This window comes from Poecilia reticulata, linkage group LG2 (assembly GCF_000633615.1).
Source record: "Poecilia reticulata strain Guanapo linkage group LG2, Guppy_female_1.0+MT, whole genome shotgun sequence".
Classification (NCBI taxonomy): Eukaryota; Metazoa; Chordata; class Actinopteri; order Cyprinodontiformes; family Poeciliidae; genus Poecilia; species Poecilia reticulata.
Window position 1 is genome coordinate 42896123 of NC_024332.1, and position 14204 is coordinate 42910326.

Sequence of the window (14204 nt, forward strand, 5' to 3'; positions counted from 1 at the left end):
TGCTGGAAGCTCAATTTTTGTCCATTTTTCTTTGCAAAACAACTCTCAATCTTAATTATACATTAATTATGAATTAGATTTCAGTCCAATATATAATTGAACTATTTTAACACATTTATATGCTCTGATTGAAACCATTTAACCTTGGATTGAATCATGAATGTATACATTTTTTACCAGCCTAAAACAGATTTTCTTGCTGGATTTTCCCGCATTTAGGTCCATCCATCTTTTCTCTTCTTCATTCTACCTGAGGGTATCAGAGTAGAGGGGTCTGAAGGAAAATGCATATCAACTTATTCAGATTTCTGTAAAAGCACGTCATTCTTCTTCCACCTCACAATCATTCATTAATGTGTCAACATGTGAAAAAAAAAATCAAGTTGTGTTCAAACTTTCTTTTTAAGTTACATTTTGTCCTCAAATGCTTTAATTTCCCAACGCAGTATCGTTTTATACAGTTTGAGCTGCTCTGAGATCAATAAAAATGTTAACATGAGCACAATAAGAGCTCATATCATCATCCAAGCTCTGAAACAGACAGATGAGCTTCACCTCAGTGAATCGTCATGATGAACTTTGTAGCATGTGGCGTTCAGCAGCTCTGAGGATGAAGTGAGGGGAAATAATCAGATCTACGGCTGCTCAGCGTTATCGCATCGCTCTGACTGCAGGGAGCGAAGCATTTCCTAAACAAACGGGTTCAGTAATCAGCAGAAGTTTTGATTTAAAAGCTGCGTTATGTGGGGGCTGTTATTTAAAACCTCCATGTTTTCACTTGCCCTTTGTTAAACTGTTTGACTTTGAAATGTTAACATCCAGAAGGAATCTATCGCTGGAAAAGTAGATGATGCAATCCGAGGAAATCTACAACGCAGCTGTGATGATTGTATTTAAACCTGTTTTCTGTTTCATTTTTCCTGCTTTATTTTTGTCTCTCTTATTTTCCTGATGGTCCGACAGAACTTGCCTCACTCGTCTTTAAAGGAAAACTCCGTGAAACACCTGACGCTGTTTCATTATTCAGAGGTTTGAAGCTGTAACCAGGTGTTAAAAGCTCAGCAGGACCTCATCAGAGCGCCGCGCCGTGAGACGCTGAAGGAAATATTCTGCAGACTCTTCATATTGACACAATCTTTGCTCTGCATCCCTACATAAAAATATTAATGCTCCAACACTTACCTTTTGAGAGACTCTGTTTTTTTCCTCCAAACTGCAGATAAATCTTGGCTGCATGTGGTGCATCAGTCATTTCAGTCTCAATGCTAATGCAGCATTTCTGCAGAAATCAAACACTTTGTGGTTTTATTCCTGCTGTTCCTGACTGCTTAGCGCTCACACTGATAAAAGAGGAAATGTTGGAGTCTTGTAGCATGTAGTTCCCACGAATACGTTGTTCCCAACAGTTTCCTCTATGAAGCAAAGACAAAGAAACAGGAGAAAACTTCAATATTTAATGTTAACCAAGAGAACAAGTCGCACCCTGACATTGGCAGTATGAGAGTTTACAGCTTTCTGGATACAATCTGAGATAAATAAGGACAGAATTTAAGTTCACTGCAAAAACACAAAATCTTACCAAGTATTTTTGTCTAGTTTCCAATGAAAGTATCTTAGTATACTTTAATTAAGACAAAACTGATTTAAAATGAACTTATCAACAAAATATAGAAGCTTGTTTTAAGCTTTTATACCATTTTTTCATTCCTTAAAATTAATAAAAAAGTACCAGTTACATTGTCAGACATTTCACTTATAAAATGGAAAAATGTAACGTAATAAGTTAAATCATCTGCCAATGAAACTAGAACTTTTTCACCAATTTTAAGAAATTATTGATTTAAAATAAGCTCCCATATCTTTCTGAAAACTCACCTATGCGTAAGTTTTGTTTTATTTCAAGTGTGCCAAGATATTTGCACTAGAAATGAGACCAGAAATACTCAGTAAGATTTTGAGTTTTTACAGTGCACTGCCTGTAAAAACTTAACCCTGTAATCCTTTTTGTCTTCCTCAACCCGTTTTCACCACCGTAGTCTTCATCATCTGTCTTTATGACGCTTGTTTATTCCTCTAAAATATACTTTCATCCCTTTTTTTAATACCAAATCATCCCAGTAATTATTCTTATTCATTCTTTGGTATTTTTATCCACATTATACTCTTCACTGTTCTTTAAAATCCTCCTTTTCACCCACTTATCTTCCTCATCCTCCTCTTCATCCACGTTATCCTCTTCATTCCCTTTTTAGTCTTTCCATCCCTTTATTCTTCTTGTCCTCCGTTTATCTTCTCTTCCTCTATAAAAGCCGTTTTTATCTTTTTATTCACCTCTCATCCTCACCATTCTCTCTGAAAACCCAGCTTATCTTTTCCTCCTCATCCTTACATTTCTTATATAATTGTCCATCCATCCATCCATCCATCCATCCATCCATCCATCCATCCATCCATCCATCCATTTTCTTACACCCTCATCCCTTAGGAGGGTTGCTGGTTCCTCTCCAGCTCACGTTCCAGGCGAGGGCCGGGGTCACCTGGACAGGTCGCCAGTCTGTCGCAGGGCTTATATAATTGTTCTTCGTTCCTCATTTTCACTCATTTCAACCTTCTGATTCCTCTTTCCCTCTAATTTATCTTTATGGAGTCTTCACGTTTACCTGAACCACTTTTTCCTCTATAAAACACTTCTTCCCTCTCATCCTTGTTTATGTTGCCTTTAAATCCCACTCCTCCTCCACTTTCCCCTTTAAGACCTTTTCTTTTACCCCATTAACTCTTCCCATCTCTCTTTATGACCCATTTTTATTCCACTCATCGTCCTCATGTCTTTTCAATCAATTAAAATAAAGAGTGACTATAAAAAACAACGATTGGTTTTCTATTATCACAGACAGATGAGTTAAAGTGTACATTGAGTCAGGAATGTGACCACAGCTAATGTCATTACAGCTCATCACTTATGGGTCATTTTCTATTTGACAGCCCATCGATATATGTTTTTTTTTATGTCTGTGGGTGTTTAAAACCTCTTCATTAGTTCATTTATTCTCTAAACTCTCTTTACAGACGATGATTGCATGCTGGGAATCTTCAAACCACACACATCAGGACTCTGCAGACACAAAGAAACAGCAGCCATTATGAGCTAGTTAGCAATAAGCTGTATTTTTTCCAGCAGCAGGATGTTTATGTATCCATCATCCATCTATCTAATTGTGCCTGAGCGGCTCTGAGGAAGCTGTCACGGTCTCCGTCTCTATGGGACGCCGCATGATAACAGACTCGTCAGCCGCACCGCAGGAACGCATTCAATCATAAAGTCATCAGATGAGACGCTGCGTCCACAGACAACAGGATTTATGAAATGGTCAATTTTTATTAGTGGATTTCTGAGGAAAAAAAAGCCTTAAAATGTACAAGTCATTTTGACGTCAGGTCAAAATGACTGAGTACCAAAACCAAGCTGAAAAAAAGGCTGAAAAAGATTAAAAAAGAAACAAAAGATTGACTTTTTGACCCACTCAACAATAAAATAAGTTGCATTGCTTTAATTAAATGAGTAAAATAAATAATTTTCTTGTTGTAGATCCAAAACATTAACATTTTCTATTGTAAAATTTCAATTTTGTCTGCCCCGTTTAAAAATGAAAAGGAAAATCTTCAACCACCTGTGCCAATTTGTAATTATCTTGAATTGGAATCATGTGTCTCACTAAATCAACCCAGGGGCCGGAAAAGGCCCACGGGCCGCACTTTGGACACCAGTCAGGATCGTTATATCCTGTCACACGTTGATATCGGGGTTGTCGCCACGTTGTCCCCTCCATGTTTCACACCGAGGCTGCAGGTTGTTGTTAATCTAACCCAGAGCGCGTCCTGTCGCAGCGCGCATGCGCCCAGCCGGCCGGTCGGCCGCTCGCGCAATGGAGGAAACCGGAATTATAAAGACATTATCACAGAACAAACGGTAATTTCTTTGGCACGGACGGAAATTAGAAGCGATACGTGGACACGGCCTCACCTTGTTATGCTGGCTGCGTTCACGGCCGATGAAGTGATGACACGGTGGGAGACATTAAGGCAGCTCCGGGATTTCTCCTGTTATTTTTCTGTTTATTCCTCCTCAGAATGGTAATGGTGCTCATAAACATTTCCGGTTTGAAATATCTGTAATTCATTCATGATATTATTGGTCCAGTTTCACCTGATGACATATGGTGAGGCTAAATTACTTATTCATGAAGGGAAGGAAAAACTCAACTTAATTTCCGTGATTTATGCATCACTTCCTTTCAGCTCAAGTTGATTTTACAAACACATTTCTGTCTTTCTGATGCAAGATATTTACAATTACACTATTAATGATTGAGTCCAAGCTACAGACCTTTTATTCTTTAGCATGAAGATTGCAGATGTGGCTGTTGAGAGGACAGTGAACATATGGTTTCTTATGTAGCCGTCATGAAGTCATGTATTATTAATCACTTTTTCTAGATATGAGAAGCAGCATATGGATGTTTAAGCATCTCCAGATGAGAACCGAGGTGATGCTGAAGACTTATGAAGGAGTTTTATTACCTTCATAGTCCGTCTGTTACTGTAGAAAACAAAAAGGGCAAGTCAGATTTAGATTTATTACAATAACCTCGCTAAACATCAGTTCAGTTCCCCAAACACTCAGCTGAAGAAACCCTGCAGAGAAAAGGAGAGGTCGCTTTTATTGTTTTTATCATGAAGGAAAAACATTTAGAATTCAAAGGAGGAATAAAACACCTAAAGTCCAGAGATTATTGGGATCTAAAGAGTAAAGCAGCTTGTTCTATGGCAGCTGACTGAGGATGGATGGATGGATGCTAAGCTAAGCTAAGCTAAGCTAAGCTAGCCGTTCCACCAGTGTTTACGTCCAGAATCGTCCTCCTGCCTCTCGGTTTGAATCATCTGTAGATAATTTGTCGATCAGTTCGGATCTGCAGCGATTCTCAGGTTTGTTTTTGTGCCGATTCAAAAGCCTTCACCAGCCGTTTTAATATTAATCCTTCATTACTGCGCATTAGCTCTGATTATTGCTTTTGATTAAATCAACAAAGTGACTAATGAAAATGACACAGTTCTTACTAACTGGCTTTGTCTCGGGTGAAAGGACCTCCCACCTGCTGGGACTCGGCTCACACCTGCACCAAAGAGCCAAGCAGATGGGAAAGTCAGCTTCGATTTTAAGTATAATAAACTAACGCAGCTTTTAATCACGTTGCTTCATTTCTATGTCGTTTCAGAAAAATTCTACGTTTTTAAACGCTTTGCAGATCAAACCATTTGTTCACCTCCTGGTTTTTGGCTTATGATCTCCATCAGGCTGATGAGGCCTGCACTACACAGCCTCATTACCTCGGTGAGTCAAAGAGCCAAACTGATTGTCTGTCTATATGAAACATCTTCCATATTTAATTCATTCATTTTGTGTGAGAAAGGAAGTTTACTTTAAACTAGAACATTTCTGAAGACATTTGAATAGATAGTAGCATGTGAGGTATCACAAATATGTGGACATTCATTGACTTTCTCCATTTAGCAAGCTAAATGTGGCTAATATATAGAAAAATTGCTAAGCTGCTCATTTTAGCTGTAAGGCTAACATTAGCATGTAGAGCAACCAGCATGTTGACACTATCAGTAGCATGTAGGTTACCACTAGTATGTTGACTAGCAATGACTTACTCCACACAGTATGTAAGCATTAGCGTATAAGCTAAAATTAGCCAATATGTTAAGGTTAGCTTAAATGCTGTCAGTAGTGTGTTGGCTTACATTAACTTGCTACGTCTAGTATGCTAAACATAGCTACTAAATCAAAAATGAGCTAAAATGCTTATTTTAGGTACAACGCTAATGTTAGCATGAGGGCTGTCACTAGCATGTTAAACGACTAGCATCAATATTTAATTCATTTTGTGAGAAAAAGGAAGTTTAGTGTAAATAATTATATTTATATACTTTTAATTAAATAATGAAAAAACACCTCTAGAAAAACAAGAAAGGTTGGATCATATTTAACTTCAGACACAGAGAAAAAAATGTTTGTGTCTTTTTATTTGGTGTATTTAAAATTCGGTTTCAACTGTACCAGCTGATAGAAACAATAAACTTTTTATCGAGTTGCCAAAATGTGCAAGGTCATAAAAAAATAATAAAGTCTTAGTTTCTATGCTTCAACAAGAATATTTTTATTAAGGAAGGGAAGCAGTTGGATTTAATCAAATTATTGTGTTTTGTTTTGTTTTTGTTTTTGTTTTTTTTTACAACAAATTACATTACAAAATATCAAAGCAAATGTCAAAACTAACACAATTATCTATACAGTCAGATTTTATCACAAGAACACATCGTCACCCCTAAGAGAGGTTAAAAACATACAAAACATAACACTCATGATGAAACAATGATTATGTTTTAAATGTGTCTAAAATATACGTTAAAACATAAGTGATAAAGAAAACACGGAGCCGATCCTGAAACAAACCACAGTTTCAAACGGCAACAGAAAAAAAAAGGGGGCGGAGCTGTTAGTCACCGGTTGCTACGGTAACCACCAACCGTCAACAGCCGCATAACAGAACTTAATGCTTCAATAAACGTTTGGAGGAGCAACTTTTTGACTAAACAAATAAAATTCAAAGAATAAACAAATTTTGACAAACTTCATGTCTGTAGGATTGTTAAACTAAAACTCTGTTACACTGATTTGTTAATTGGATTGAATCACTAAGATTTAAGCAATCTAACATGGTGAGGTCTGGTCTTGAAAAGGCTTGTGGATCTTTTGTCTTTTAAGATGCCACTCCTCAAGAGTGTATGTGTAATTTTAACAAGGAACATAAAAAAATGTGTAAAATGATCAAACTGTGTTCCATATCTTAAAGCAGCTCTGAGTTCTACTGGAAACAGAGAGCCTCACCGTATGATGGAGGAAATCCCAGAGTAAACATGGCCGATAAACAGCCATGAGGATGTTCATTGTGCTGAGTGAGAGTGATCATAAGCATGCCTCTCTTTCTTCCTGTCTCTGTCAGGATCCTGTCTGTCTTTCATCCTCAACTCCGTCTCTCTGACAGCGATATCATTGTTTGAATCCCCTGACAGCRGCTGATACTGCAGRGGGTGAAAATGCCAAACAGATGTACCTTCTGACCTTTTTGTTATGTTTTGTTTTGTGTTTCTGGGGGAGATAATTCAGCTTTGACAGTACAAGGTTGTAAAAATCCACAACTTTTAATTAGAAATATTTACATTTGTTCTCCCTACAAGAAAATGTCGTGACACTTAAATAAGTGATTTAGTTTAATGCTACATGCTAGTGATAGCCCTCATGCTATGGCATGAACAGAATAATTTCAACAGGAAAAAAAGTTCATTTGAGCTAATTGTAGCATATTGTTTGCAAACTCAGTGGAGCAAACCAATGTTAGTCAACATGCTAGGTGTACCTCAGAGAATTTTAGCTAACATTAGCATTGTTGCTAATGTTGGCTTACATATTATTATTTGCACACTGAATGGAGTAAGTCCACTTTTTAGTCAACATTTCAGTAAACCTTAGCATTATTGCTAATTTTCAACATCAGAATGTTGGATTCCAACCAATAGGCACAATTTGGCACAATTCCTTCAGATATTTTCTAGTTTTCCTAAATACAGCGCAGTGCTTGCTAGTGACAGATGTTGCCTTGCGGACAGATAGAAGAAATTATTGAATGCGGGCTGAACTCCAGAAGGATTTTGGCTGAACAGGAAAACTTCTATCCGCAGCAGTCTTGTGTACACAAAAATAAATCCCTGCACTCTTGGAAAGAACCGGTTTAACTTTAGTTATGGAGCTGAAATCACTTATGACAGCAGAAGTGTCACTGCTGGCAGATTCCCCTATGCAGATAGATTGTAGAAGCAGAAGCTTTATTGTTATGTGCTTTTTTTGCCTGCTGGCTCCAGTGTAGGAATATGCCAAAACTGCTGCGTGTCCCTCTATCAAAAGTCCATTTTCTTTGCGGAGGCTGACTTTTTTTTGCGCTCTGAGTGGAGGACCATCAGCAGCACTGGAGCCCCCTCTGCAACAAGACTCCCATTCTGTCTTCCTGCCTGCCAGAAAAGCCTCCTGCGAGAGGCATCACAGCTCTCTGTTTGATGAATATGAACTATTTGAACTCAGCTTGACATGCCGCTGCTATCTTCGTGCGCTCTGCCTTTCACACAGCGACAAATGTTAAAGCTACAAAAACCCACAGAGGAGTATTTTCTTTTTTTCTTTTTTTTTTTTGGCTTTTCAAGATCTGATGTTTTCATTCTCAGCTGACTGAAGCACCATAACTCTTATTAAAATCTGTATTATTACACTTTAGGTTAGCTAAAACAATGATTTTCAATTAGGATCAACTAACTCACTGATTTATACAAATTCTGTGGGTATTTTCCCACCTGATAGTCTGTAGATTCGGTTCAGTTGGGGTACCAAACTGCAGCATTTGTTACATTTTCAAACTAATTGAAAAACCTGTTCACTCCCTCACCTATGGGGGCGCTGCACCAAGAACCACTGAAAGAAATGACACAAAATCCTCTGAAGAAGACACTGAGCGCAACTTCCCCCGTCACATAATGTAAACAAAAATGGAGTGGCGTCAGATTTCATCAGTTGTAGCAGTCATTTTTCCCGCTAGCGCCAGGCTAACGCGTTTGTTTTGTTTGTATTTACCCAGAATGCTGTGTGCTGTAGTCCACTTCCTGCTGTTGAAGCGGTCTCTGGTCCACTTGGCATCCACATATGCATTCAAACCGCCCCAGAGTTCACCAGAGCTATTTTGGTTCGCATCAGAGTTTGATTAGCATTCACACCTCCACAAACAAACCAGACTTTCTAGACAAGTGGACTGGAGTTGGATAAATGTGAACTTAGTATATGACCTCATAACAGTGCCTTAATAAAGTATTCATACTCCTTGAACTTTGCATTTTGCTATGTTTCAGCCACAAACTACAGTATATTTTATAGGAATAAAAAGATTAGGATCGTTCCGACTGCCGGAAAAAATCCGGTTTGGACCGGATTCATCTACTGTGTGAACATAGACAAAGTGCCCGGTTGGTTATGCAACATCACATGAGAACTTTTAGGTTAAATTTTGACCCACTGTTTCTGTAAGCATGTCTTAAAGTTGTTGTTGTCGCTTCTTTGGACTTTCTGGGAGAATTTAGAAACCAAACAACGTCAAAAAGATGATTGCGGACCGCATGGGGCCCAGTTCTGCAGCTGTTCCCTCTTCTTCCTCATCCTAACCTTTGGAAAGTGTGAAAAATCTGGTTATCTTCTGCTAAAGTGGAAAAAAAGAAAAAGAAAGTGGTGCATAAAGCAGCTCATGTCGCTGTAAAATCTCTGCTGGACTTTCTGCATTAATGCTGCTGTCACAGAAGTGGAAATGAGTTTTGCCAAAGGCGCCGATGCAGCAGCAGCAGCAGCAGCAGCGCTCCATCAGAGTCTGGCTTTGTGCAGATCTGAGCTTCTTTGAGCTTCACATCCCCAAGTGAAGCATCGACTCGTTTCTGAATCCAAGGCTGCGCCCGCTTTTTCACAAACCCAAGGCCGGCTTAATCACTCCCATCAATACAAACCAAAGTTACAACATTCTGTATCATCATGAACCATCTACATCTGTCTTAGAGGAGGATCAGATCATATTATAACATTTCATGCAGAAAACTTGCTTCTCCTGAAGGATTCATAGGATTATTCTTATCACTGTTTTCAATAAAACTTCCCAGCGCTCAGAATGAGAATTATGGATGGAGTCAGTGGAGGATGTGTGTTTAATATTCAACATGATTGAGAAAGTAGCCAACCAGGTTTAAGCATCAGCTTAAAATGTGATCAATATTTTCACAGCTTTCCGCTCTATAGTAGCTGGAAACTTTGGCTTCCATCGTGTTTTCAATGCCAGTCGACTGATTAATGAAGAACAGACATGGAAGAAGCTGACGTTGTTCTTACTTATGAAGTAAGTGTGAGAAGTTTTAAATAATCACCTGAACCTGGAAGTGATTTGGTCTTTTTTGTTTGAGCTCACCAGAAAGGCTTTTAGTTCCTCTGGAGACGCCGTTTGATGCCGTTTTTCAAGGTATTTTATGATTGAAAGGGCTTATAAATGATCAGTTTGACCTCATGAATTACACTTCCTGTGAAGCAAAGTGTGGAAACCTCTTCCTCTGGCTCAAAAATGTCCAAAAGTTGCTGAATTTATAGAGCAACGGGAGTGATGAATCACATGCAAACAGAAACCGGCAGAGTTTACTACAAACATCAGCAGCAGACATTAGACACTGACCAAAACCCTCAAAGGTCATGAAGAAAGGTCACCTCTAAATTGGTTCAAAAACAGAAAATAAGGGAAAAGTGTTGTGGCATAACTTCAGTCTATCCAGTGATGCTGTTCTTTCCATCCATGCATGGCAGCAATCAAAGCCCCACAAGCACAAATCTCAGAGAAACTTCTAACCCCACATTATGTAACAATGCAATAAAGTCAGGATTTAAAATGTAATAAAACATTATTAAAACTGCATTATGTAATGATGGGAGCAAAATGTAATAAAAAAAACCTTCAGTTTTGAATAGTTTTGCCTTGACTGATGTTAATACTGAAGGTTCTGGATATTTTATTGGAAGTCGGCACACATTTGGTGAACTTAAGTGTTACGTTTCCCATATTTCCCGTTTTGAGGAGCATGCAAGAGATCATAGGTTATAAGTTAAATATTCATAAACATCTGATCACCTGAAAGATTAAAGTAGGATTTAAAAAAAAAAAAAGATTCATTACTTTTCATTTTATTGGAATTGTTAGGACTCACACTTAGACCAGTTGCAATAAAAAAAATAATAATAATCGGATTTGAAATGAATCAATAATTTCATTTTACATAATTTGCTGTTTTTCTTGTTTTTCTCTTTGTTCCAGAAACTGGATGATAAAAGTCTCCAGTTTTGGTCTTTTTGTTTGCGGAGACTTCATAATTCACGTTGTTCTGTTTAGTTTTGATATTTAAAATGTTTTCCAGTTCCAGTGTAAAATGTTTGTTAGAATTTAAAGTTTATTGATCTTTGGGAAAATGTTCTCCAGTAAGACCATTATATCACTGGAAAATGTCCTCAGAACAGCAGCATTATCGATTATCGCAATAACTTCTGGGAAAATTTAACGTCCAGCAAAAGTTGTAATCATGACAGGCAAAAAATAATAATTATCTCCCCAGAAACTTTTTCAAAAATAACTATTTGTTTGTGTGAATTTGTGCAGCAGAACATAAACGTCCTCACAGAAAAGTCCAGTGTTAATTTAACTCTGAAGAGTGTGGACTATATAAACACTGAAAAAGTGTTAATATCAACTCTGTGGGAGTTAACCCTTCTAGACTGGACCGTGTTGCCGACACCTCTAAATTTGCAGTACCGTAATTCCGCCACACGTAGCGCTATCTGAAAAATTCCAACGGTTTCTGAAAGGGGAGACGTTGCACTTTCCAGTAAGTATCGGGTTAATACGGAAACTTAGCAGCTGCAGCTGCAGAGAGTGTAATTAATCCGGGGGGCACTCGTTTAATAGAGGGTATATTGCGAAAATAACTTGCTGGATATTGAAAGTTCCGGTTGTTATGGATACATGGGKAAGTATATCATCTCACAGGACATTTAAAGAACTACTTACAATTAAAATAAGGAAGATTTATTTAGGCAGACGCTCGAAACTCCCACGTAAAAGGGTTAACAACATAATTCCCAGTGTTGATTTAACTCCCACAGAGCTGATATTAACACTTTTTCAGTGTTTATAGAGTCCACACTCTTCAGAGTTAAATTAACACTGGACTTTTTGCTGTGCTCTGACGTAATCTTGAATCTTTTCCGTCTCTTTCTCGCCCTTCACCGGTATCATCTTCAGTTATTTTGGCCTGGACGTCTAAAAAAAAAAAGAACCCACAACGATGGCATCTACATCTCACTTTCCACAGCGGTGCCCTTCCTCTGAAGGCTGGAGAATTCAGCCCTCTATCTGATGTATTCAGATCCAACCTGCAGCGACAGACTCGCAGTGTGAGGTGAGTTATTGCATATTTCAGACCTTTGTCTCGCTGTCGGCTGGGATGATTCATGCTGCTGCTCTGTGAACGCTCCATTTCTTTCCCCCAACATTTAATGCTGACTCATGAATCTACAAACCATCAGCTGATCTGAAAACATGTCTGCAAACTTTTTAAATAAACTGACGGATGGAACTAAATCGGACTGAATTAATCAGTTCGTTATCTGCAGTAATGTACATTTAATCTTTCTGTCATAGTGACTGTAACTGCAATAATATTCCTACCAACAAGAAGACTTGAAAGTATTTTTATGGATTTTTTTTTTATGATATCAACACAAATTGTTAGGACAATATTTATTTTACATATTCTATTTATATCGGAATTGGTTTTATTTGTCAAGTTTTTCCACACAAACCAGAAATTTGACTTCAAGTCTCAATAAGGACATTTAGAAAATACAAAAAAGGCAATATGAAAGAAATGTTCTTTCTTGGAAACATGTATTTTAAAATTGAGAATTAGGGCTAAGAAAAATATGAGTAAAATTCTAAGAGAATAAAATCATAAAATTACAAAATAAAATCCATAAGGTTTTATAGAAAAATATGAGAAAAAAAATATTATGAGAATAAAGACATAATGTAACCAGAATAAAGTTATTTTATGAGAACTCCAACAAAACGAAGCTGCTTTAAACTGTGACCCTGTTGCACCGTCATAACATTTATTGTTGTCATTAAGAAGAAAAGGTTAAATCAGTGTTAATACGTGGCATCCTGTTCATCAGACAGAAAACCTGGGATGAGTTTTTAAATTAAAAGCGCCGTAATGCTGTTTGCACAAACTGTAAAAGTCTCGACAGTTTGTGTCCAGGATGTGTGGGGTCTGCAGAGACTTGATACGACCTTTTCCTGAGTCGCATACCGGATGGAGGGAACATAAACCCCGATGATCCGATGAAAGGAAAAAAATCTTTATCAGGCTATAATGTGCAGATCTGACAGATACTAAATTTATTGCTTCATAGCTGCAGTGAGACTTTTGGCCACATGTTGTTATTTCAGCACCACAGATTTTGAAATATGCTGATGTTAGCCAAAGTAAGAAACAAACCGTCTCTACCAGCGTTTGATTTTTCTGTTTTATTTATCCTGGAAAAGACCTTGAGAGGTTCCATTAGCCTCCAGGAAGTTATTGCTGCTTCATCCTTTACATACAAATCCTAAAAGCCTATATTTACTTTTAAAGTCAACATTTCTGCCAAGAGAGAAATTTTACAATCACTTTCACATTTACAGGCGGAGGGTTTAGGTTGCTCTTCCTTCATGAACTTGAACTTTTCTCCCAGAATTGATCGATAAGCTATCCAGAGTTCATCCGCTTCATTCTGTCTTATTACATCTATTTTTATTCCAGATTCATTATTTTTAAAGAAAACTCTCGTCTTAACTGAACTTTTAAGAAATCCAAACACCACTTGCAATGATTTAATGTAAAAGAAGGAATAAAAATGTTTTCAACAGATTAGGTTGTTTTGATAATTTAGTCCAGAGGTGTCCAAAGTGCGGCCCGGGGGCCATTTCCTGCCCGTTCCTCGTCACTCTTCATGCAGCCCCAGCTGATTTCTCCAAGGCTCTCCCAGGACGCCCTGAAGGTAAATCTTTCCAGCAGACGGTGCGGGTTGCTCTGTGCCAGCTCAGACTCCATCAGGAGCTTCTGTGTTTCTGCACCAACAGCCCATAAAGCAAACTGACTATTTTTTTAATCTTAACAAAAGTTGGACAGTTTCCTAACATTTTGGGTAATTTTTTTTTTTCAATATATTTGGTTTAGACCAGTGGTTCTTGACCTGGGTTCGATCGAACCTCAGGGGTTCGGCGGAGCCTCTGCCGCTGGAGATAAAGACACACTTGTGTAAAGTCGTGATGACGTGCCGCTTTGCCATCACTTGCTGCAGARGATCACGTTACATTGCTTAGCCAATCAGAGGATCACGTTACATTGCGTAGCCAATCAGAGGATCACGTTACATTGCGTAGCCAATCAGAGGATCACGTTACATTGCGTAGCCAATC

At 38.1% G+C, this 14204-nt stretch overlaps 2 long non-coding RNA genes across 6 annotated transcripts in view; one reads left to right on the top strand and one right to left on the bottom strand.

The window, feature by feature from the left end:
* Positions 1-429: 429 nt before the first annotated feature.
* On the bottom strand, positions 430-7190 carry LOC103461806 (uncharacterized). 4 transcript variants are annotated; one of them, XR_533206.1, is made up of 5 exons: positions 6956-7190; positions 4388-4600; positions 4025-4170; positions 1183-1412; positions 430-604 (listed from the first exon to the last, which is right to left on the bottom strand). It is a non-coding gene; the product is annotated as an uncharacterized LOC103461806 (long non-coding RNA). The 4 variants fall into 4 exon arrangements; XR_533207.1 differs by lacking the exon at positions 430-604 and adding an exon at positions 920-1037; XR_533205.2 differs by lacking the exons at positions 430-604; positions 1183-1412 and adding an exon at positions 2927-3115.
* A 4804-nt stretch (positions 7191-11994) lies between these two features.
* The window catches only part of LOC103461807 (uncharacterized), a 20239-nt gene continuing 18029 nt past the window's right edge, over positions 11995-14204 (top strand). Inside the window, exons 1-2 of one of the 2 annotated variants that reach the window (XR_001777589.1) lie at positions 11995-12141; positions 13676-13783. This is a non-coding gene — a long non-coding RNA (uncharacterized LOC103461807). The remainder of the gene's footprint in view (positions 12142-13675; positions 13784-14204) is intronic. The other variant, XR_533210.1, reaches the window with a different exon arrangement.